This window comes from Leopardus geoffroyi, chromosome C1 (assembly GCF_018350155.1).
Source record: "Leopardus geoffroyi isolate Oge1 chromosome C1, O.geoffroyi_Oge1_pat1.0, whole genome shotgun sequence".
Lineage (NCBI taxonomy): Eukaryota > Metazoa > Chordata > Mammalia > Carnivora > Felidae > Leopardus > Leopardus geoffroyi.
In genome coordinates this window covers 97,414,923-97,436,669 of record NC_059328.1, presented here as the reverse complement: position 1 = coordinate 97,436,669, position 21,747 = coordinate 97,414,923, and the positions used below count along the sequence as shown (strand labels likewise).

Genomic DNA, 21,747 nt, shown 5'->3' with positions numbered 1-21,747 from the left:
AAAATAGATCCTACCCTCCTGCGCCCTGGTTTACAGACCAGGAAATGGAAGATTACACTGGGAGTGCCAGTGCCTGACAGAGGTGAAGACAAGTGAGCCCAGGGGAGTCCCCCTGGGGGACTGGGGGCCTGAACTGAGGCAGCAGCCATGGGGATGGAGAGAAGAGACTGAGGTTGTGAGACAGTAAGAGGAAGAACCCGGGAGTATGCTGACTGGTGTCTGGCTGGGGATGGGGGTAGAGGAAGCTGAGAGAGGGTCAGGGATGATGTCGCAGCCTCTGGTCAGGAACCGAGGTAGCTGACATTCCATTTTCAGGATAGGATATCCAGGAAGATGGACAGGCTTGGGCAATCAATGGATTCTGTTTGGGGAGGGTGAGGTATAGGGTGCAGCTGGTATACACACACACACACACACACACACACACACACACATGCAAGGAGGGAGAGGGCTCTGGGATGGAAATAGGTGCATTTGGCAGCACTGGAATGTAAAGCCACTGGAGGAATGGACACATCGGGAAGGGGTTAGGGGTGGAAAGAGAAGGCAGCCAAGAATGGACTGTTCATTTAAGGGGAGGGAGGAACTGGAATCCGTGCGGGAGGAACAGAAGATACTGGAGAAGAGAGTAAGTGAGTCCTAGAAATCAAGGGCGGAGGTGGGGGTGGTTCAAGCAGGAGGAAGCGAGGGTTGGCAAGTAATGCGAATGGGCCAAATAACATGAAGACTGAAATCAGTAAAGCAACCAAAAGGTCACTGGTAACAACGAGTGGATCCACACAGCAGCAGATTGAGAAACAAAGACAGAAAGTAGACGCAGCAGGTGTGGAAAAGTCCAGAAATCTGGTTCGAAAGGGAAGGAAGGAGAGAGAACCGTGCCCCGAGGGAATTAAGGATGGGACTTTCCAAGGATGAGAACAACTTGAGTATCTACAGGGGGAAAGGATGTGGAAGAGAGGAAGAGGCTGCAGATGTAGGAGAGAAGACAAAATTGATGGAAGGGGCCCCTGGGGAAGGCATGGGGTGCAGGGCACAGCTGAAAGGGTTCCCATGGGTTAGAGAAGGGCTACCCCTTCCCGGAGATGCAGTGACTTTCCCAGCTCTCCTAAAATGATACTGCAAACATAGCTCCCTGCTCCCTGTAAAATAAGGCTGGCACCTGTTACTGAGATCACTGTGAGGTTTGTTCCATTTCTTCATTTCCTCTTCCCCCAACTTCCTCCAATAAGGGCAAGAACTCAGAGGTGCCCGAGAGGTGAGAGGGAGGGCCAGGGGCCCGGAGCCAGGAGAAATGGGGACCAGACAAAGGACTCCAGCTTGTAGTGAATGTAGACATTCGCATCTCATTATCCTCAATGCAATGCTTCCGTGGACCAAAAGGCAAGCTGAGAATCCTCGCTAAGTTGTGGGGACACTGTCCTGGCTTCTTTATGGTTTAAACCCATTCTCACTTACTCTGCCTCCCAACTCCGGAACTACCTCTCAATTTTTTGCTTACTCCTGCTCCTTTGGCTTTGGCGTTCTTCCATTTCTGCCCCTGATTCTTGGCTCTTCCTCAAGAGTGTTTTCTGGTATTCCATACTTTGACACTCTAGTTTTTGTCTCTCTCAGGTAAAGGGATTTGAGGTGGTTAACAAAGATATATTGACTATAACAAGATTTTTCTTAAATGAGATCATAAATGAGAAGAAAAAGCAAAGTTAGAAGAAATAGGAGAAATCCAAGAGTAAGATGCAAATGCCAAAAGTACATTCCATCCATTTCTGCACACTTTATTTTAAATGGTCATGGAGTGAATTCTGAGCTTCCTGGCAACTAATGTAAAGAGGAAACATGAGGTATGCAATTCAGTGTGCTTTTAAATAAAAACAAATGTATTAAAAATCCAAAAGAATTCAGGATGAAAGAGAGGCAAAGGGAGCTTCCAGCATGAGAATAAAGGAAAATCCCAGGGTATTAGCCATGCAGCAGGCCTGGAGAGCACAGGAACATTCCAGGAGCTGTCTCCAAACAGCCGTCTCCATGGGAGGAAACTGGATGGAATACCTGATATGTTTGAAAGTATTGCAAAGTTTAGACAACGAAGGAGAAATTCAGCATGAAGTAATGAAAAATTCATGGAAATTAAGCATAATGACAGGACAATAATTATTAAAAATACCCAGTATGTTTTTAAAGTACAAGAAAAGTAAAACCAGTAACTGCCATGCATAGGATTTTTGCACTCTTAATAATGTAATCATCAGAGATCAACATAAATGTTGATCAAATTTGTGCTATAATAGATTAAGAGGAGGAGAAGAAAATGACTATGAGAGACAGTGTTGTTTTTTTTTTTTATTTAGTCTCTAACTTTTGAGGTTATTTGTATTTCTCACTGTAAAAATGAAAAGGTGGGAAGTCATTAGATAAGGCCTAGAACAGAAAAATCAGGAAGTCACTGTAGAAGCTTGTTATTTAGAGGTATGAAAGTGAGTACCAAAAAAAAAAAAAAAAAAAAAAAAAAAAGCTATGGAAGTTGAGGCCAGAGGATCCACTTCCAAGATGGTACTCACACAGCTGGCCTGTTGTTGCTGGCTGTAGGCAGGAGGCCTCCCTGCCTTACCACATGGACCTCTCCACAGGGGTGCTTGAGTGGCCTTACAACATGGTGGCCAACTTCCCCCAGAGTGGGCAGTATAGGAAATATCCTGGTGGGAGCCACAGTACCTTTCATGACCTGGCTTCAGAAGTCACACTCCATTCTTCCAGGTATATCTTACTGGCTACACAGGTCAGCCCTATTCACTGTGAAAGGTGACCACACAAGGATATGAGTCACCAGGAGGCCAGGATCCCTGGAGCCTGGCACACAACTATTCAAAAAGTAGAAACTTGCTAATGAAGTGAACCTCATCCCTAACCTGCTTATAAGTACATCATTGTTAGGACAGTGGCATAGCAGTAAAGCCCTGTTCCAAAAAGCTAGCCAACCAGAGATCAAGATCAATGTGTCTGGATATTCAGCTCTCTGAAGATCTCTGAAGGTCTGATTTACCCATGGATAAGACCTAGGGAATCTAGATGAATGGTGGGAATGCATGTCTTTTGCCTCCATTAATGCAATTTTTGCAACCGAGCATTTGATAAATGTTGAGCTGCTGGGAGCTCAATGTTATGCTAGCTGACAAGTACATGTAGTTCAGCTCCGCCCTGTTACCAATTAAGGGCAGATCCACATTCTTTATTTAATAGGCTGAGCTGGAGATGGGCTGTCATCCACGTGGGAAAGTTCAGGAGCCCCACTGGGACACATGCGTGGCTGGAAGGAGAGCGTCTTGAATGTAATACCTGGCCTACACGCAGACAGCTTTGGCATTTAGGGCATTCCAACTTTAAATCTCACACCCCTCCTCCTTGCCCAGGAGCAGAAAACTGCTCATTCTCTCTTTTATTTTATTTTTAAAATTTTAACATGTATTTATTTTTGAGGGACAGAGAGAGGCAGAGTGTGAGTGGGGGAAATGCAGACACAGAATCCGAAGCAGGGTCCGGGCTCTGAGCTGTCAGCGCAGAGCCCAATGGAGGACTAGAACCCACGAACCGTGAGATCATAACCTGAGCTGAGGTAGGACGCTTAACCGAGTCACCCAGGTGCCCTTTCATTCTCTCTTTTAAAGTTCTGTCGGGGCGCCTGGGTGGCGCAGTCGGTTAAGCGTCCGACTTCAGCCAGGTCACGATCTCGTGGTCCGTGAGTTCGAGCCCCGCGTCGGGCTCTGGGCTGATGGCTCAGAGCCTGGAGCCTGCTTCCAGTTCTGTGTCTCCCTCTCTCTCTGCCCCTCCCCCGTTCATGCTCTGTCTCTCTCTGTCTCAAAAATGAATAAAACATTATAAAAAAAAAAAATTAAAAAAAAAAAAAGTTCTGTCAACCATGGGGCACCTGGGTGGCTCAGTCAGTTAAGCGTCCGACTTCAGCTCAGGTCATGTTCTCACGGTCCGTGAGTTTGAGCCCCGTCTCGGGCTCTGTGCTGACAGCTCAGAGCCTGGAGCCTGTTTCGGATTCTGTGTCTCCCTCTCTCTCTGACCCTCCCCCATTCATGCTCTGTCTCTCTCTGTCTCAAAAATAAATAAACATTAAAACAATTAAAAAAATAAAATAAAAAATAAGTTCTATCAACCTTCTGAAGTCCAGCTCAAAAGCTCCCTGTACAACAAGCCTCCCTCACCTCCTCCATACCTGCTCTTTCACCTCCTCCAAGCCAGTGTCCCAGACTCCCAGCCCCTTCTCTGCCCCCTTGGCCAACCTTCCTGACCCATACTTAACGACAGAGAGGAAATTAACCAAGACTGAGGAGGAAAGGTGGGTACAGAGTTTAATGAACAAGGCGTACGGGTAAGTATTGACCCCACCAAACTCTGCCATCTTATTCAGATATAGGACACCTCTCATTCAAATACCACTGGGTCAGCTTGTACCTTCTCAGGCCTCAGATCCATTCACAAGCAACCCTTGTCACTTCTGACTCTACAAAGTGTGCCTTTAGAAAAAGAATGATTCTGGGGGCGCCTGGGTGGCTCAGTGGGTTAAGTGCCTGACTTCAGCTTAGGTCATGATCTCGCGGTTTGTGAGTTCAAGTCATGTGTCGGGCTCTGTCTGTGCTAACGGCTTGGAGCCTGGAGCCTGCTTCGGATTCTATGACTCCCCCTCTCTCTCTGCCCCTCTCCCACTTTCTCTCTCTCTCTCTCTCTCTCTCTCAAAAATAAATAAACATTAAAAAAAAATTTTAAAGAAAAAAGAAAGAAAAGAATGATTCTGGGAGTTCAAAGACCCCAACAAAGAATATCCACAATTTTTGGTGTTTGTTCAGGCATATTTTTCCCCCTGAAAAAAAGACCATAGTTTTCATCATGTTCTCAAGACCCAAAGAGGTTAAGTATCCTTGTCAGAGGACAAAAATCAGGGCCTGCAAGCCAGATGTGGCCCCCTGATGTTGGTTTGGATGGCACAGTGTTTTGGGGGGGGGTTGGCAACATTTAAATGTCAGAGAATTTTACACAAAAATAGTTATTTCTAGTTTTTTTTTTTAATTATTATTGGAAAATGAGACAACCCTGAGCCCACATTCCCTGGTGGCAGGAATTGACTAAACCAGGACAGCAGTTGTCCTTCAGATGGCGCATGGGCTCCCCAGAGTCCCCAACAGACCAATTTCTTTTTGACTAGGCTGCCTTCTTGACCCTGGTTTAGGTCCTGTGTTTTATGTCTTCAAAAACGGGTCACGTTGCGCTCCCAGCAGTTGGTTTTCACGGGCTTCAGGCCAGGCTCTCTCCAAGTTTACTTAACGGTCTCCCCCTGGCACCACGCTCTCACACCGGAGCGCACCCTCCCTCACAATGGCTGCCTCCAAACGTAGATGTTTCCTTACCTGCAGAGGGACCTACCTGAGCGACCGCCCCGCCCCTCCCCTTCTGGCCCCGCCCCCATTCCTGATTGGCGGATGGGCTCGGGGGAGGGAGGGAACCAGGCAGGCTCCACCCCTCCTCTGCTTCCGGCCCATCCTTCCTGCTCTGAGCCCTGTGCCCACAGGACACGCGTTTGGCTGAGTCTCAGGCCCTGTGGGGCAGGTGCTCCTGGCGAAGGACCCCATTTTGCTCCACATGTGAGAGCTTTAGCAGGTAATTAAGGTAAAACTTTGTTCTCCATCAGTCTACACATTGCCCGTTGTCTCTCTTTAATCCCGAATCACACTGCCTTTCACTTACCAGCAGGGTTACCTTAGGCAAGTCAATTCATCTCTTTTCTGCCTCAGTTTCCTATGTGTAGGAAGGGGATGATAAGACTGGTGTCACCTTGGGATGCCTGGGTTGAGCGACCAACTTTGGCTCAGGTCATGATCTCACAGATCATAGGTTCGAGCCCCACGTTGGGCTCTGTGCTGGCAGCTCAGAGCCTAGAGCCTGCTTGGAATTCTGTGTCGCCCTCTCTCTCTGCCCCTCTATCACTCACACTCCATCTCTCTCTCTCTCTCTGTCTCAAAAATAAACATTAAAAAACATTTTTTTAAAGGACTGGTGTCTCCTTCATCAAGTTGTCATGAAGAAGAAATGTGATAATCCAGTTTTTAATGCTTACCTTGCCTAATGTCCAGAACATAGTAAGGACTCAATAACCGTAACCTATTATGATTTCCAACCTCAGTGTTTTAGAAGTAAAACCAAACTGAGTTGGAAAAATCCTCCTAGTCTTCCCGCTTATGTATCTCCTCGTTCTCACAGGACTACCATGCTCAGAACACTTCTGACAACAGATGGGGGGGGCAGGCATTGCCCCCACCAAGCAGTTCTCTGCAACACCAGCTGGGTGGCCTACAGTTTAACTCAGTTCTGACGTGATCTACCTAGAGATAGCATCAGATCCCACAGGTTAAAGGCTCAGTCCCCCGAGATTGCCCTCACCCCACTTCAGATGCCAGGTTGTCTTCTGACAACCTGTGCTTCTGACAAATCAGCTACAAACCAGAGACTTCCACAGCCCCTTCTTCAGGTTTAGTTTGCTAGAGTGCTCACAGAACTCAGGAAAACAGTTCGCGTTTATGTGGTTTATCATAAAAGGGTATGATAACCCTTTTATGGGTTATCATCCAAATGGAAGAGAGGGACATCCAAATGGAAAAGAAGCATAGGTGAGGTCTAGGAGGATAGCACAGGGGCTTCTGCCCCATGGAGTCGGAGTGCATCACCCTCTTGGTATATGGATGTGTTCACCAGTCTGGAAGCTCTCTGACAGAAGCCCACACTACTGGTATTTCACGAAGGCTTCCTTCCATAGACATGATCAATTATTAACTCCATTTATAACCCCTCTCCCCTCTCTGGAAAATGGGGGGTGGGGCTGAAAAATTCCAACCTTCTAATCACGACTTAGTCTTTCTGGTGACCAGCCCCCATCCAGGAGCCGTCCAGGAGGCCATGCAGAATGACCTCATTACAACAAAAGATGCTGCTGGTGTTCTTATCGCTGAGGAATTTGCAAGGGCTCAGGCGCCCCTGTGTCAGGAACTGGGGGCAAAGACCAACGTACAGATTTTCTATTATCTCACACAAACCAAAACAAGGAAGCCAAAAACAAATAGAGAAACACAGATTGTCTCTGGTTGGAGTGCCCCCCCCCTTCCTCCCTTCTCTGGCCTCTGAAGTGGCTCCAGGAAACCCCCCGAGGTCCACCGGACATAGTTTAAAACCACTGCGGTAGCCCTCCACTGACCCCGTGCTGGAGCCAGACATCTGAGAGTCATTCTTGATCCCTCTCCCGTCCCTCCCACCATACTCAGTAATCACAGGTCCCGTGAACAGTCTCCTAGATTTCTCTCCATCTCTCCTCTTTTCCCAGCCCCACTGCTATTGCCTCCACCTTCATAAGTTTTTACTTTCACCCATAAATTCAGTAATTCACTCATTTAGCCAATATTTATTGATACCTACTATGTGCCAGGCACTGAGGAGACACCTCAGAGACAGCAGTGAGCAATATTTCTCTTAAGGAACTTCCCTGCCCTCAAAGAAATTCCATTCTACTGGAAGGAGACAGAAAATAGATAAGTAAAAGATAAAGTGTGGGGGATGGAAAAAAAATCATAGGAGTAGAAGGTGGAGGGACTATTTGAAAGGCTTCATTGAAAAGAAAATTTCAAAGGCTTGAAGGAGATAAGGGAGTGAACCACGTGAACCTGGAGGAAACCCATTGCAGAGAAAAGAAAGAGAAGGTGCAAAGGCCCTGAGGTCAGTGTGCTAGGCATGTTGAAGGAGCAGCTTAAGCAGGTCAATGTGGTGCTGGACCAGGAAAGGATGAGTGGAAGATGCAGTCACAGAAATAAGGGATCAGCCTGTGAGGGCCTGGTAGGTCATTGTAATGCTTTTGGTCTTTACTCTGAGTGCAGTGGGAAGCCTTAACTAAGACTTACCCATTTTCACCTGCCTTACTATCATAGCCTCCTATCTGTCTTCCCAGACTCCCCTTCCACCCTGCCTGCCCCACCTGGCAGTGCTGCCCGAGGCAGCTTTCTGCAGGCCACATATCATTCCCATTCTTAACACGTTTATCAGGTATGTCCCCATTGTTGCCGGAAAATGTCAGTTTCCTTGGTGAGGTTTTAAAACTTTGTGATTTGAGCTGAGTTAGACCCACCTCTCTAATCTTTCTGCAGTCAATATCCAAGGAGCACCCCCTGCCCTCAATAATATGGAACAGATTCTAATTGCCTGTATGGGCCCCTGCCTCTGACCCTCTGCTCCAGCTGCTATCTCTGCGTGCAGAATTTATCCCCCTTCGCTTCCTCTCTGCTGACTGCTCCCGTGCTTCCCCAAGTACCTTGGAGGGGGACGAGAGCATCCACGTTCCCCAGAAAGTACCATCTTGCGCTTATCTCCACTCCAGCACTTTTCCAAACATCTTCTCATTGTCCACCCATTCGTCCCGCTGCCCTAAAGAGTTCTCTGAAGGCTGGACGTGCCCTTTTCATCTCTGTATCTCCAGCAATCGGCACAATTCTTTGCACGCAGTAGCAGCTCATTTAAATTTTAGCTTAAAAACAAATGATCTCTTCCCTATCTTCTTCTAACCCAACCCATTAAAGCTAGAATTCATCTTTCCTCTGCTCCTAAGCACCTCCTCGCATTCGATTTTGAGCAGTTATCACAGTGCGACCTTCCTTAGTTATGTGTATACCCGTGTTATAATCCCTCCCGGGTTATAAACTGACCAGGAACATTGGAATCAACACAACACCACCTAGAATGATGCCTCTCATGGAGGGATTCTAACCAAATCAAGAGTGTGTAGGCCTTGGGATAGGACTTCTGCATCTTGACTTCCTGGCCTGTGTGGCCTTGGCCAGTTCTTTTACTGCTAAGCCTTTTTCTCCTTTTTTTGGAAAATGGGGGTGGTGGTAAGGGTGATGCCTATTTCAGAGCACTGTTGAGGGAGTTAAATGAGCGGCCAGGCGGGGTTTGTCATTGATGAAGGGCTTAACAAAGGCAGCTGTAATCATGCGAGGCACGGTGTAGTATTTCTCAAACTGTTGAAAGTTGAGTCTCGCTTAAAGGAGGGAACCTCTCATAGGATCCCTGAAAACACATATACAAAAATACTGGCTCAAAATAAGCTTTGTTTTTATAAATGGAGTAAAAATGTTGTAAAGCTTATCGTGTCGAGAAGTCAATATTAAAGCAGTTCTTGAAGAACGTGCCGAAGCTAAGACGGTCCACAGACCCCAGTCTGAGGAGCCTTTGTTTACCAAGTGGACTCAGGGTGGAGCCAAAGTCAGGGGGAGGCAGAGGCCACTTCCATGGCCAGCAGTGTGGTTTCCTTCCAGGGGACATTCTTTGTGGTGGTCTGAAGAGACAGAGCCTTCTGTTCTTCCCACTCGGGAGGGACTAGGGAGGAGCAGCCCAAAGGCCAGTGGTTTGCCCCCTGGCAATTCCAGCCTGGTGTGGGTCCAGCCCACGGGTGTGAGCAACCTCCTACTAGACCCTGGAGCCAGCAGGGCCTTGCACAAGACAGAGGGGGAAATTGTGGGCAGAGGCAGAAAGAAATTCAGGGAAAACAATGTAACTGAGCAATTTTCTATCTCCAGCAAATGGAAAAATCGCCAAGGCAAGAGGGGGTCTTCCAAGCAGAGACCCACGCAATTAAACATAAAGAAGGACCCTCTGGGCCCCCCTCCCAGCCTGAGACCCTGCAGGGGCTGAGGATCCCTTGGGGTGCACTGAACAGCCGCTCTCTAAATGCCTTTTCAACCCCACGCTGCCCAGAACACATTCTTCGCCTCCCCTCTCCCCTGGCAGGATCCTGTTTCTGGGAGTCACCCTGGCCACAGACCCAGAGTGGAAACATCTGGAGATTTCCCAACTTGCATTTCAAAGAGATCTCGAGAGCTTCCTCCCCATCTGCAGCATATGGCAGCTCCCCCCACTTAGACAGGCTGAGGCCTCCGTAGTAAACACACCAACCGCTCACCATTTCCCCTCCCCAAATCCTAAACAGAAGTCTAAATGATCATGACAGATATGGGCGGGCTCGTTCTGCGAATACAAATGGAGATCCTTTACCTGCAGGATGGGGCTGCAAAGGGCCATGGGCAGCGGCCTCTCTGAAGCTCTGTTTTCTCATTGGAGACCCTTAGTGGAGGCTATCAAGCTTGGAATGTCATTTGCTCTTCCCAATGGGCTTTGGAAAGAGTACAGACATTAAGGCAAGCCTAGCACCCTAAAATGTTCAGGCACACAGTGCCTGAGTAATGAGCAGAAGCAGCTCCAGGGAGCTCCCCTCCCTGGGGCCGGCAGATCCCCTGGGGCAGCGCTGGTGGGGGCAGAAAACCTGGGACCAGCCTCTGCCAGGGAGGAGTTTTGGTCTAGTGGAGAAACCAGCTCAAAGTCACTGCAGTGTCTGCAATCAGAACCTAAAGAGAAACTCAACGGCATGTTAACTAACTAGAATTTAAATAAACATTTGGAGAAAAAAAAAATAATAAAATTAAACAAAAAAGAAAGAAAGAAACTCAACTATTGACCCGCAGAGCCCAAGAACGCAGGCGGGGCTTCCTTGTCCTCTGTTATTTTTTGTACCCCCTCCCCGGGCCTCCTTCCTCCCTTCCCCACTGTAAATTGGAACCATTTCCCAGAGAGAGTTTGGCGATGTGTGCCAAAGTTCTTATTAAGTCTGACTTCTAAGAATCTACCCCAGGAAAACAATCTGTTTCGTCTTAAATCTGTAAGTGTTCTCTTTGAAGTGTTATTCTGTAATAAATATAAATGACCCAACAGAAGGGATTGAGTAAATTATAGTATTTTTGGACACTGGAATACCATAAAATCTTAGAGAAAAAAATATGGGGAAAAGTTCATATGCATGCCATATTGAGAATTTTTTAAAAGCATTTTCCAAAACACTATCTCGAATGACATAAAGAAGCAAAACAAATTTAAAAAAACTGTATCCAAAAAAAAAAAAAAAGACTGGAAAGATATTTTGTGTGTGTGTGGGGGGGGGGGGGGTATATGGATGATTTTTTTTCTTCTTTGTACTTTTTAAATTGTCCACAAGTAACATGCATTATTTTTTTTAAGTTTATCTTTTTATTTTGAGAGAGAGAGACAGTGCAAGTTGGGGAGGAGCAGAGAGAGAGAGAGAGAGAGAATCCCAAGCAGGCTCTGAACTGTCAGTGCAGAGCCCGATGCTGGGCTCAAACTCACAAACCTCGAGATCATGACCCACGCCAAAATCAAGAGTCGGACACTGAGCCACTCGGGCACCGCAACACGCATTATTTTTAAATCAGCGTACAAAAACAGTAAATTGTCCACCTTTCTAAAAGACAGCCACATACTTTATCCAATACACATACTTACAGAGCAGAGTTCTTATTCCTTTGCCTCCTGAGAAAAGCCAGAGTTGGAAAAGGCAGGTGAACATTAGGGCAGGTCATTGATCGAGGAAAGAATCATTGGTGGGGCCAGCTAAATAATTTGCAGGATCCAGTGCAAAATGAAAGCAAGGAGCTCCTTTCTCAAACATTAAGATTTTTGAGACAGCGACAGCCGAGCATTAAACCAAGTGCAGGGACCTTCTGAGTGGGGAGCCCTGTGCCAGTGCAGGGGTCTCATGTCCGGGAAGCCAGCCCAAGTCAGTGACCTGACATGACAGGTGAGGGTCTGCAGACCTGCACCGTGTCCGGAGGAACTGGCAGGAGGTCCCACTGCTTCCTCACCTGTTGCTGAACAGATTTTCATTCTTCATGAGTCCAATTTCCCAGCAATCAACCTCTGGGACAGTGGCATACTTTATCATATATATATGCAAATCAGAAGCCAACCAAGATTACTTAAACCCTGGATCAAAACCTCCTTTTTTTTCCTTTAAGGTGACTGCTTATTTATTCTATTTTAAGGACACCAGAAAGATGCCAACCCATTTTCTACCCTGAAATTAATGACAGTCCTTACTGAGAACAGAAGTATTTTCTTTAAAAAGCGATTTTTGATTATTTTCTTTTCAGAATCATCAAGAACCTTGATTTGTGGAGTATTATGGTCTTTCCCTGGTCCAAGATCCCCCCTCCCCTTTTTTTCCAGTCCCTTCTTTTGGGGAGCAGAAAGGAAATTCATTAACAAATTCACTACAGAGCATTATTCATTCCACATGTCTCACTCCGAGGTTTTTTAATATCAGGAGTTCCAGTAAATCACCCGTGAATTGTGATCACATGAATCTAACAAGGCTCACAGAGCAGCATCCCTGCTAATGACCAAGCGAGGGCAAGGTTGGAGGAAGCATGTTGATTTCCCTTTTCTGAGGGGGAGCAAACTCATTAACTAACCCTTGTATTAAATTATGTGCAAAGCAAATCTCTCCCCTTGCAACCAGTCCCAGCAGCCGCCTGCTGCAGAAATGCAAACAAATCAGATTCAAACTAAGCCAGACACCTGCCTGAGCCAGAGCTTGTGAAAAATGGATGCAGAGTTGCTTGGGCAGAAACGCACACACTAAATTTCTTCTTCCTCTAGCTTCTCGACGAGACTTCACCTGAGCCAAGTCAGGGGTGGGGTAGGGATCCAGTTCTACTCCTCACCCAATGACCAGAAGGACCCCGTTCATTTCCTTTTTTCTTTTTCTTTTTTTAAACAGTTGTTTTTCATTTTTTAAAAAAAATTCTTTTTTGTGTTTATTTATTTTTGAGAGAGAGAGATAGAACATGAGCAGGGGAGGGGCAGAGAGAGAGAGAGGGAATCTGCCTCTCTTCAGAATGTGAAGCAGGCTCCAGGCTCTGATATGTCAGTACAGAGTCCAATACGGGACTCGAACCTACGAACCACAAGATCATGACCTGAGCCGAAGTCAGAGGCTTGACCGACTTAGCCACCCAGGTGTCGCCCCCCCCCCCCCATTTCTTAACATGCAGGATGTGAAAGTTTGCCCTATGGCCAGCCATCCCAGGTTCTTTGAATCTCTTCTCTCTTGACTTTTCCTCTTTTTTATCTTGCTGAAAAGTGGAACAAAGATTGAATATTGGAAAACACTGTAAGGGGCATCTGGTTCCACTCTCACATTTGCATCCTCTGTAAAGCCCCATCCAACATTCATTCAGCCTTTACCACCTCCAGGAACAGGGAGCTCACTACCACCAAAGATAACACAAAACATTCTGGCACAGGGCTGGCTATAATTTCCTCTCTCTTTTTGGAACTCTCTCCTTTTGTGTAACTAACTTGTACTGAAAGCACATTTTACACTTTGGGGCCAAGTATTATCCCTTTTCCTTATGGTGACCTTTCTGACGTTTGAAGGCAGGGCTCTTATTTCCCATAGGCCTTCTCAGTGGGTGTGAGCTACTCCATTGCCCAATGAACTTGGCCCATGACAACCTGTTGGAGCCTCAGTTGTCTTACTTGTAAAGTGGAAAATAATAACATCTACTTTTCAGGATTGCTGTTGGGGATAAAAAGAATGCATGCAGGGTACCTGGGTGGCTCAGTCAGTTGAGCATCCCACTCTTGATTTCAGCTCAGGTCATGGTCCCAGGGTCATGGAATTGAGCCCCATGTCAGGCTCCATGCTGAGTGTGCAGCCTGTTTGAGATTCTCTCTCTCTCCCTCTGCCCCTCTCCCCGCTCACTATCTCTAAAATAAATAAATAAGGATTTAGGCTTTAAAAAAAGAATGACTGTACCCCAATGTTTATAGCAGTACTATCAACAATAGCCAAGCTATGGAGAGAGCCCAAATGTCCACTGACAGATGATTAGACAAAGAAGATATATATATATATATATATATATATATATATATATATATATGTGTGTGTGTGTGTGTGTGTATGTGTGTGTGTGTGTGTATATATATATATATTTTTTTCGTACAATGGAATATTACACAGCCATCAAAAAGAAGGAAATTTTGCCGTTTACAATGACATGGATAGAGCTAGAGTGTATTATGCTAAGCAAAATAAATCAATCAGAGGAAGACAAATACCACATGATTTCACTCATATGTGGATTTTAAGAAACTAAACAGTTGAACACACTGGGTGGGGGAAGAGAGAGGAAACAAACTATGAGAGACTCTCAAAGACAGAGAACAAACTGAGGAAAGATGGAGGGAGGAGGGTGAGGGTGGGTTTAATAGGCGGTGGATATTAAGGAGGGCACTTGTGATGAGCACTGGGTGTTGTATGTAAGTGATGAATCACTGAATTCTACTTCTGAAACCAATAGCGCACTCTATGTTAACTAACTAGAATTTAAATAAAAATTTGAAAGAAAACAAAAAAGAATGCATGCAGACATTTCACAGGAGCTTAGCACATGGCAGGTGCCTAATAAGTCATAGCAACTCTAAATATCGTCTTCCCCTGGGGCAGAAGGGAACACTGCTTCTGTGGCCTAACCACAGCGGAGTGACACAGGGACTGTTTCCCCCCAGCATGCTAATGCTGGGCTTCTACTAATTTGGCCTAAGAAGTGCCATCTTTTGGAGCAGCCACACTTCATAGTACCTGCTTGCATAAACCTGATATCAACCAAAATCCCTGAAGCCTTTTTGATTTAAACCTGTTGCACAACTGGAGGCAATTTATGTTCTCATAGTCCACACCTCTGCTCGAGCTAGTCCTTCCTCCCAGAACGTTCTTGATGTCCAGTCTTCCCTCCCTCCAAGGCCTACCTCACACGTCACCCCTTTTATGGAGCCTCTTCAAATCTCCCTCATGGAAGTATGACCGCTTCCTCCTTGGAGTTCTTATGAAGCACCCTCCCTTCAAGGTACTAAATGTCAACCACCCGTGCAGTCTTAGGGAGCCGAGGGAAACGTGTGCCTTATTATCACCATCCTACCTGTAACCCCACCCCGTGCCCCCACCTCACCTGAATTGTCGAGCTCCTGAAGCACAAAATGCATCACCGTGTCCTTCTCGACCCCCAGCGCAAACGGGCCCTCGTTAAATACTTGGTGGGACCAGTAGTTTCGAGGGTTAAGTGAGACCGTGCCCTGCGGGTGCAGAGGGCTCTGGAAGCAGTGCTGCTGTTTATTATTTCTCTGTGGTGGCCCGGCCCAGAGGTGGGTGCCCCGCAGAAGCCACAGCCCAGGGCACATGTGAACTGTGGGGGCGTCCAGAGAATCTGGGCCCCAGGGCATGCAGGGCTGGCAGCAAGGTCCCGGGAAGAGCTGCAAAGAAAATGGTGTGCAAAACAAAAGATCGCCTCTGGGTTCTGGCCCTCAGGCAGCTGGCCTCTGACACGTTTCCACATTCCGGAGAGGAGCGGCTGCTTCTGGAGAGCTTACACCTGTGAAAAAAACCCCGTGTCTGGGGCACTTGCTTCTCCAGCTCGTGGAGAACATCCCTGCAGGGAGAGGACAGCCCCCTGGATGGTAAAGACCCTCCTTTCTCTCTGTGGGCCTTTATGCCTGTTTTCCACAAGCACTCCCTGAGCATTAGGTACTGACGCCATAAAGGGGAAGTTCCTCTCCTGGCTCTCGAGGGGCTGTTTCCCCACAGACGGGGCAGTTTCACAGCTAATCCGGGGGGATGGGTCCATTAACAAATAGTGACATACAGTGACTGACTCCGTGTGTGGGAGCCGGGAGAGACTCTTGGAGAAGGTGGTTGGTCAATCGGGAGCCTCTTGCAATGGTCCAGTTGAGTGATGGCAACAGCAGTGGCAATGGTGTGGGGAGGAGCCTGCTTGGGTGTCCCTCCGGCTCAGGCTGAGGAGCCTCCGGAAGCTGCCTCACCCCTCCCCCAGGCAAGGCTAGGACAGAAGGTCCTCCTATCCCATAATCCCACCACAGTGTAACATAGTTGCCTGTTTATTTATTCATCCCTTTATCCCACCGGTCCCCAGGCTATGAAGACATATCCATATCTGTCTTATTCAATATTGTAAATAAGCATGTAGGACATAGTAAATACTGCATCAATATTCATAACATTTTTAATTAATCAATCGTCTGTCCCAGTTGGCTCTGACATTGAAGCGTTCCCACAGATGTCGCCTCTCACATGGGCAGCATTCAGACTTCAGCGTCTCTCAATGGCCTTCCTGACTCCAACCTGCATCTCACCCTGATTTTCTTCCTGCTCCGGGAACTAGGCTTTGGGCTTCACTCTGCTCTCTCATGGTGTTCCGAACCATGCACTCTGAATGCCTTCTTTGGCTTTGTATTTCCTGCCTGCTGATGACCACTTACAGCAGTTCAATCCCATACAGCGTCCAGGTAAGATAGACTTCATATCCCCTTTTTGAGTCTGGGATACCTACACGTTCCCTTTGTTTGTAATAATCGACTCTCCTAATAACGACTGTTCATCCGCACAGCATCCCTTTGCTCCTTGCCAGATAGGCTCCTCGGTCTGTCCTGTTCCTTGTCTGCCCAAAACCCGGCACAGACACGAGACACTGATGCTAATTTTGAAACAGGTATTGTGAGCGGCTGGCATTTGTGTGCTTTATGATTTACAAAACCCTTTCACATACATGATCTCATTTAGTCATCACACCATCCCCGGGAGGGAGGTATTGATATTGCCTACAACTTGAACTTGATGTCTGCTCCGTGCCCTTCTGCTGCACTGCCCGCGGCGAGGCTGAGCCAGCTGGTGCTTTCCAGACGTGAATCAGTTCAAGTGCAAGCTGCCTGAGTTGCCCTCATTAAAAACCCACAGAACATAAATCCCAATTTACGGCTGGTAATCTATCTGCAACTTACAGGCTTTCAATTGATTATTGAAATTTGTCTAAATGAGATTACTCCTATCTCAATTTAAAATCCAATGATACAACTAACATTTCCCCTATGTCTCCCCTTACCTACTGAATTATCATTAAACTAGTGTGGATACCTTTACTAGTTTATAACAGTAAAGAATATTTCACCTTGATCAGGACTCAGGAGGGCTGGCAAGGACAGAGAGAACAAGAGAAGGGAATTCACTAGGTCATAATCAGAAACGAGAGGAGAAATCCACATCTATGTGTGTTTACCTCCCCTATACTGGGATAGAAAAGTACTTAAGAATCCAGGTCACTGGATAGAGATTCCAGGGGATAGAAGCCAGTGCATTCCTCGGCCATTACCAGCCACTACCATCACCTGCTTCACTGAGTAAACTAGTCATGCCATGTGTAGAAGGCACTAGAAAGGGTGCAGTGAGTTAGAAAATACTTGCATGACTTTAGCGGGTGAGACCAGATGACTTTAGACAACTTCCAGCTTAAAAGAGGCTGTGCTTCTGGTCTGTGGAATATTTTGCAACGCTCCTTGTGACTCCCATAAAGGTACCAACTTTAAATCCTTCAAAGCCCTTCACTCTTGCTCCAGCCTAGAGAGAACAGCCAATTAGAAAGCGATGCCGATTCCTCTAAGGGATCCAATCCAGTTCTCCAGGAAGAACTGATAGGTAACAGTAAGAGAGGTAAGAGAAGAAACATTAAGCAGAAAAGCATAGTAGCCACATTCTATTACAGCCTAATTGGTTCTGAAGGCATCATGGCAGAGCAGCACAGTAGGAATTGATGTTGATAACAACAGAGTCACCAAGAGAAATTAAATCATAGATATGTCACTATGAGCTGGTCACTCAACTCATTTACAAGGTACTTATTAAACACCTAGTAAGTATCTGACTCTGGATCCAGGGATAGAAAGATGGATGAGGTACATTCCCTGCCTTCAAAAGGCTCTCTCGACTTCAGTTTCTTCAGCTGTGAAATGAGGGAGCCAAACTCAGTGATTCCTAAGATTCCTTCCTAGAGGTCCCAACACATAAGCTTTATGTATTAGGGCTTGAACCTCAACAATCCTAAGAGGTGGTAATCCGGGTCCCATAATCCTGTTTTGCAAATGAACAAACCGTGGCTCAGAGGGGTTAGTGTCTGGCTCAAGGTCACACAGTTGATGAGGAACAGAGAGGCAGGACAGTCAGCCCCATGGACCAATCACACCCACTAAAAGGGTCTTCTCCTCACCCCTGGGCTCTCTCTGCACTATCTTCCTTCCTCCAAAAGGGCAGGGCAAATAGGTGGAAAACAGTCCAGAACAGTCCATGCATCTGACAAGTGCATGGATTTACCCATCTGGAATACAACATTCAGCAGCTACAGAACAAAGCCATGTGCAACTGGACAGCAATAAATATCCGGAAGACCTGATACAACCAAAATGGCATTGAAGGATCTGTCAAGATCAACAGCAAGGTAAGTCAAAAAAGTCAATGGTGATGTCTACCAGGGACACATGCTGAACAGCTATGAAACAGCTCAAAGGTATCTTTGAGAGAAAATGTGGTCGAAGGAAAAAGGCAGCTTGGGAGTACTGTGTTTAAAAAAAAAAGAAAGAAAGAAAAGAAAAGAGAAGAAAAGAAAAGAAAAAAAAAGACAACTAAACACCAAACACACACATTGCCGCTGGCAGAGTTGTTTCAGCACAGAGAAAAAGGGGTGCTTTTTCCATACACCCTGCTTTTTTCCCTGACGGCAGGCGCAGGATATCTGTCAACCCCGCTGTTACCGGTAATGCAGAGATCTATGGTTGGGCAACAGGTGGCATGTCTTTCTACAGACAATGTACAAATGGAGAGAGAAGGCAGTCAGAGAGCCACTGGATCCAGACAAATGGTTTGTAACACCAGAGATGGCCACCAGCACACTCCCCATGATAAGACAGCAAGAATCGGCCCCGGGGAATGAGCTTGGGTTAAGCATCTTTATTATCCTGGATGCTCTCTTAGCTGTTTTAAAACATGGGCTCATCCAGCCTATGGGGTGGGTAATATTCCCTGAAGCCCAGAGAATGGATTCGCTCAGGCTTACCTGGCTATGGAGTTGCACAGCAAGGATTCGAACTCAGCCTGAGTTCAGAGCCCCAGCTGGTTCCACTCCTCCCACAGCCTCCAAGCCATAGGTTCTGCCCCAGTACTTATTAGCTCTGTGGACTTAGACAAACCCCTTGGCTCCCGAGACCAGCTTATCTCAGAATTGTTGTAAAGATCAAAGGAGACAAAATGCACGAGCACATTGCTCTCTGCAAAGACTCTCCTGCAATCATGACGACATTGCTAACAATAACAAGAATGACACTTACCAAGCACCTACTATGTGCCAGGCATGGGGAGCACTGCTTTGCAAGACTCGTTTTATTTACTTCTCACAATAATCTGTGAAGTGGTACTATGACGCACATTCTAGGAGTGAAGAAACGGAGGCTCGCAGGGGTGAAGTAAGGGGCAAGCAGCAGGGGCCAGGCTGGGTAGTGGGGGGGGGGGGGGGGAGGGGTGAGCAGCATAACCTACTCCAGAGCCCTCACCAGGAACCAGATGCTGAACAAGAAAGGTCTTCCTACTACCTTCTGTGGTTTTATTGCCTTCCTCCCCTGTGGCCACAGGGCTTAGATGCACTGGCCTAGTTTGAGACTTTCCCCTTAGATGCTGGAGCGAGAAATTGTCACTGTGGGAAGTCCTGTGTGATCTGCAGTTGAAGGAGACTGCCTTCAGTTTTTATCTGCAGCTTGTCTTTGTCCAACTGAATTGAAAGATGCTGCCGAGGACATTTACCGCTTGCTGGGGATGTGCCCCTCCTGCGTGAGGTCCCGAGTTGAGAGACAAATAGGCCCAGAGCTCCGAGGGTATACAGTCGGGTGGGGGAACCTGTACTAGTATTTTTCTGAGCCCCATCTATGAGCCGGGCTATGTGTTACGTCCCGGGGACACAAAGACGAGCAAGATACGATACATTGTGATGCGGGCCGCAATGAGGAGGTGCCCAGGGTGAATCGGGGCCCAAAGGAGAGGCACCTGACCCTTTCAGGTGGGAGTGGAACAGGTTCCAAGAGCCTCCCCAAGGAAGTGGGGTTTCAGAGCTCTGTACTGACTGTCCACACTGCTAAAGAGTTTCCATGTATATAACCTCTCATCCTCGCAGCAACAATCCTATTGGGCAGATATTTTTAGTTTATAGATGAGGTATTAAGTGACTTGCTGGAGTTATCACAGCAGTAAGTGGCAGAGCCTGATGCTGATCCCAGGAGCTCGGACTCCAAGCTCACCAGACTCTAAAGTTTGTGCTCTTTCTAACATGCAGGGTTGCTGCAGAAAACACTGGGCCAGCAGCGCTCTGCTGGAGACAGAAACAGCCCACCATGGATGAACACAGCAGGGAAGGGGCACTGCCCCGCCATCTGGAAGGTGATGTGGAGAAGGCATCACAGGCCCGCACAGGTTCTTTCATTGTTCTGGTGCGTCCTCTGGGTCATGGACAGGGAGGAACACCCTGGAGGGTCAAGGCCACCTGCCCAGCAGTCTAGACCAGGTGAGTGTTTTCGGTGGTGAGGTAAGGTGAGGATGAGGCATCATCTTTGGGTTGTAAGAAATTGAAACCCACTCATACTAACTTGAGAAAAAGAAAGAAAAGAAAAACAAACACGTGGGGTGCCTGGGCGGCTCAGTAGATTAAGTGTCCGACTTCGGCTCAGGTCATGATCTCATGGTTTGTGGGTTCGAGCCCCGCGTCAAGCTCTGTGCTGACAGCTCAGAGCCTGGAGCCTGCTTTGGATTCTGTGTCTCTGGCTCTCTCTGCCCCTCCCCTGCTCATGCTCGGTCTGTCTCTCTGTCTCAAAAATAAATAAACATTAAATTAAAAAAAAAAAAAAAAAAAAAGAAAAACAAACAAGAAAGGGAGTGTTTCTTTAAAGAAGTCAGGCATTTCACAGAACCCAGGCTAGAAGTGCATTTTGAGCACAGGGGGGAATGGAGTGGGGGGGACATCACTCAGCAGCCGTCTCGCCCAGTCTCCACCCTGTTCATCTTTCCTCTCTGTAGTCTGGCTTTTGCTGCCTCTGGTAGGTAGCAGGGCCGAAGATGCTTCCAAACACCTGCTCAGATCTAACATCTCTGAGCTGCCATTCTAAATCCCCAGGAGACAATGTGATTTGTTCCCCTGGGGCCACAAGGCTAAGGCCAGGGAGTGTGGGTGTCCATTCTCAGAGAAGGCAGAGTTTGGGTGGCTGGGCAGACCCACAAAAGTCATGCTGGAGTGCTCTGGAGAGGTGTCCAGCTCTAGATATTGTCAGCACCCATGTTCTGGAGAGACGGTGCTGAGAGGTCTGCCCTTTAAAGTAATACATTGGCTTCGCATTTATAAGTCTTCTGTGGCGTTATTAAATCCATAAATAAAGATTTAATCTTTTAAGCTCTGCATCGTGAGGGCAGAAGTTAAAGGGCAGGCAGAGGAGAGCTCATCAGCGTTGGTTTGGTGGAGGTTAGGGGGGTAGCAAGGGAAGAGCGTCCAGGCTGCTGGGGCGGAGGAGGAGGGAGGAGAAGCAGCAGATGCTGATAGGGGCTAAGGGTGGAGGGACCCCCTGGCCTGCCCTCCGACAGAAAAGCTCTTGCACTGGAGACCACTGCCTGCAGAGGCAGCCAGAGACAGGCCGGACGGCGGGTCCTCAAGAGAGCCATCCTGAAAGCTGGGAGAACTATCAGGAGTGTCAGCAGCTCTCAAAATGAGCGGATTTTGACCTGAACAGGTAAAGAATGGGAGCACTGTTGGGGGAGGATCCCAGGAGCCTGAGGGAAGGAAGGGGTGTGTGCACAAGGAGCGGGACTGAGCCTGGGGAGGACGAGCCAAAGGGCTCTGCTTCCTGCTTAGCCCACAGCCCTGTCCCAGAGGAAGCCCCGACAGCTGAATCAACTGCTTCATCCTCACATCTCTGCGCTTCCCTCCC

The 21,747-nt window shown here is 47.4% G+C and overlaps 2 long non-coding RNA genes across 2 annotated transcripts in view; one reads left to right on the top strand and one right to left on the bottom strand.

Moving 5' to 3' along the window:
• LOC123598490 overlaps positions 1 to 15,341 on the bottom strand; it is a 116,825-nt gene extending 101,484 nt beyond the window's left edge. The window contains exon 1 of the long non-coding RNA XR_006712645.1: positions 14,898 to 15,341. This is a non-coding gene — a long non-coding RNA (uncharacterized LOC123598490). The remainder of the gene's footprint in view (positions 1 to 14,897) is intronic.
• An 814-nt stretch (positions 15,342 to 16,155) lies between these two features.
• Positions 16,156 to 20,370, top strand: LOC123600055. The gene is made up of 3 exons (XR_006713455.1): positions 16,156 to 16,248; positions 18,039 to 18,227; positions 20,120 to 20,370. It is a non-coding gene; the product is annotated as an uncharacterized LOC123600055 (long non-coding RNA).
• The last annotated feature ends 1,377 nt before the right edge of the window (positions 20,371 to 21,747 follow it).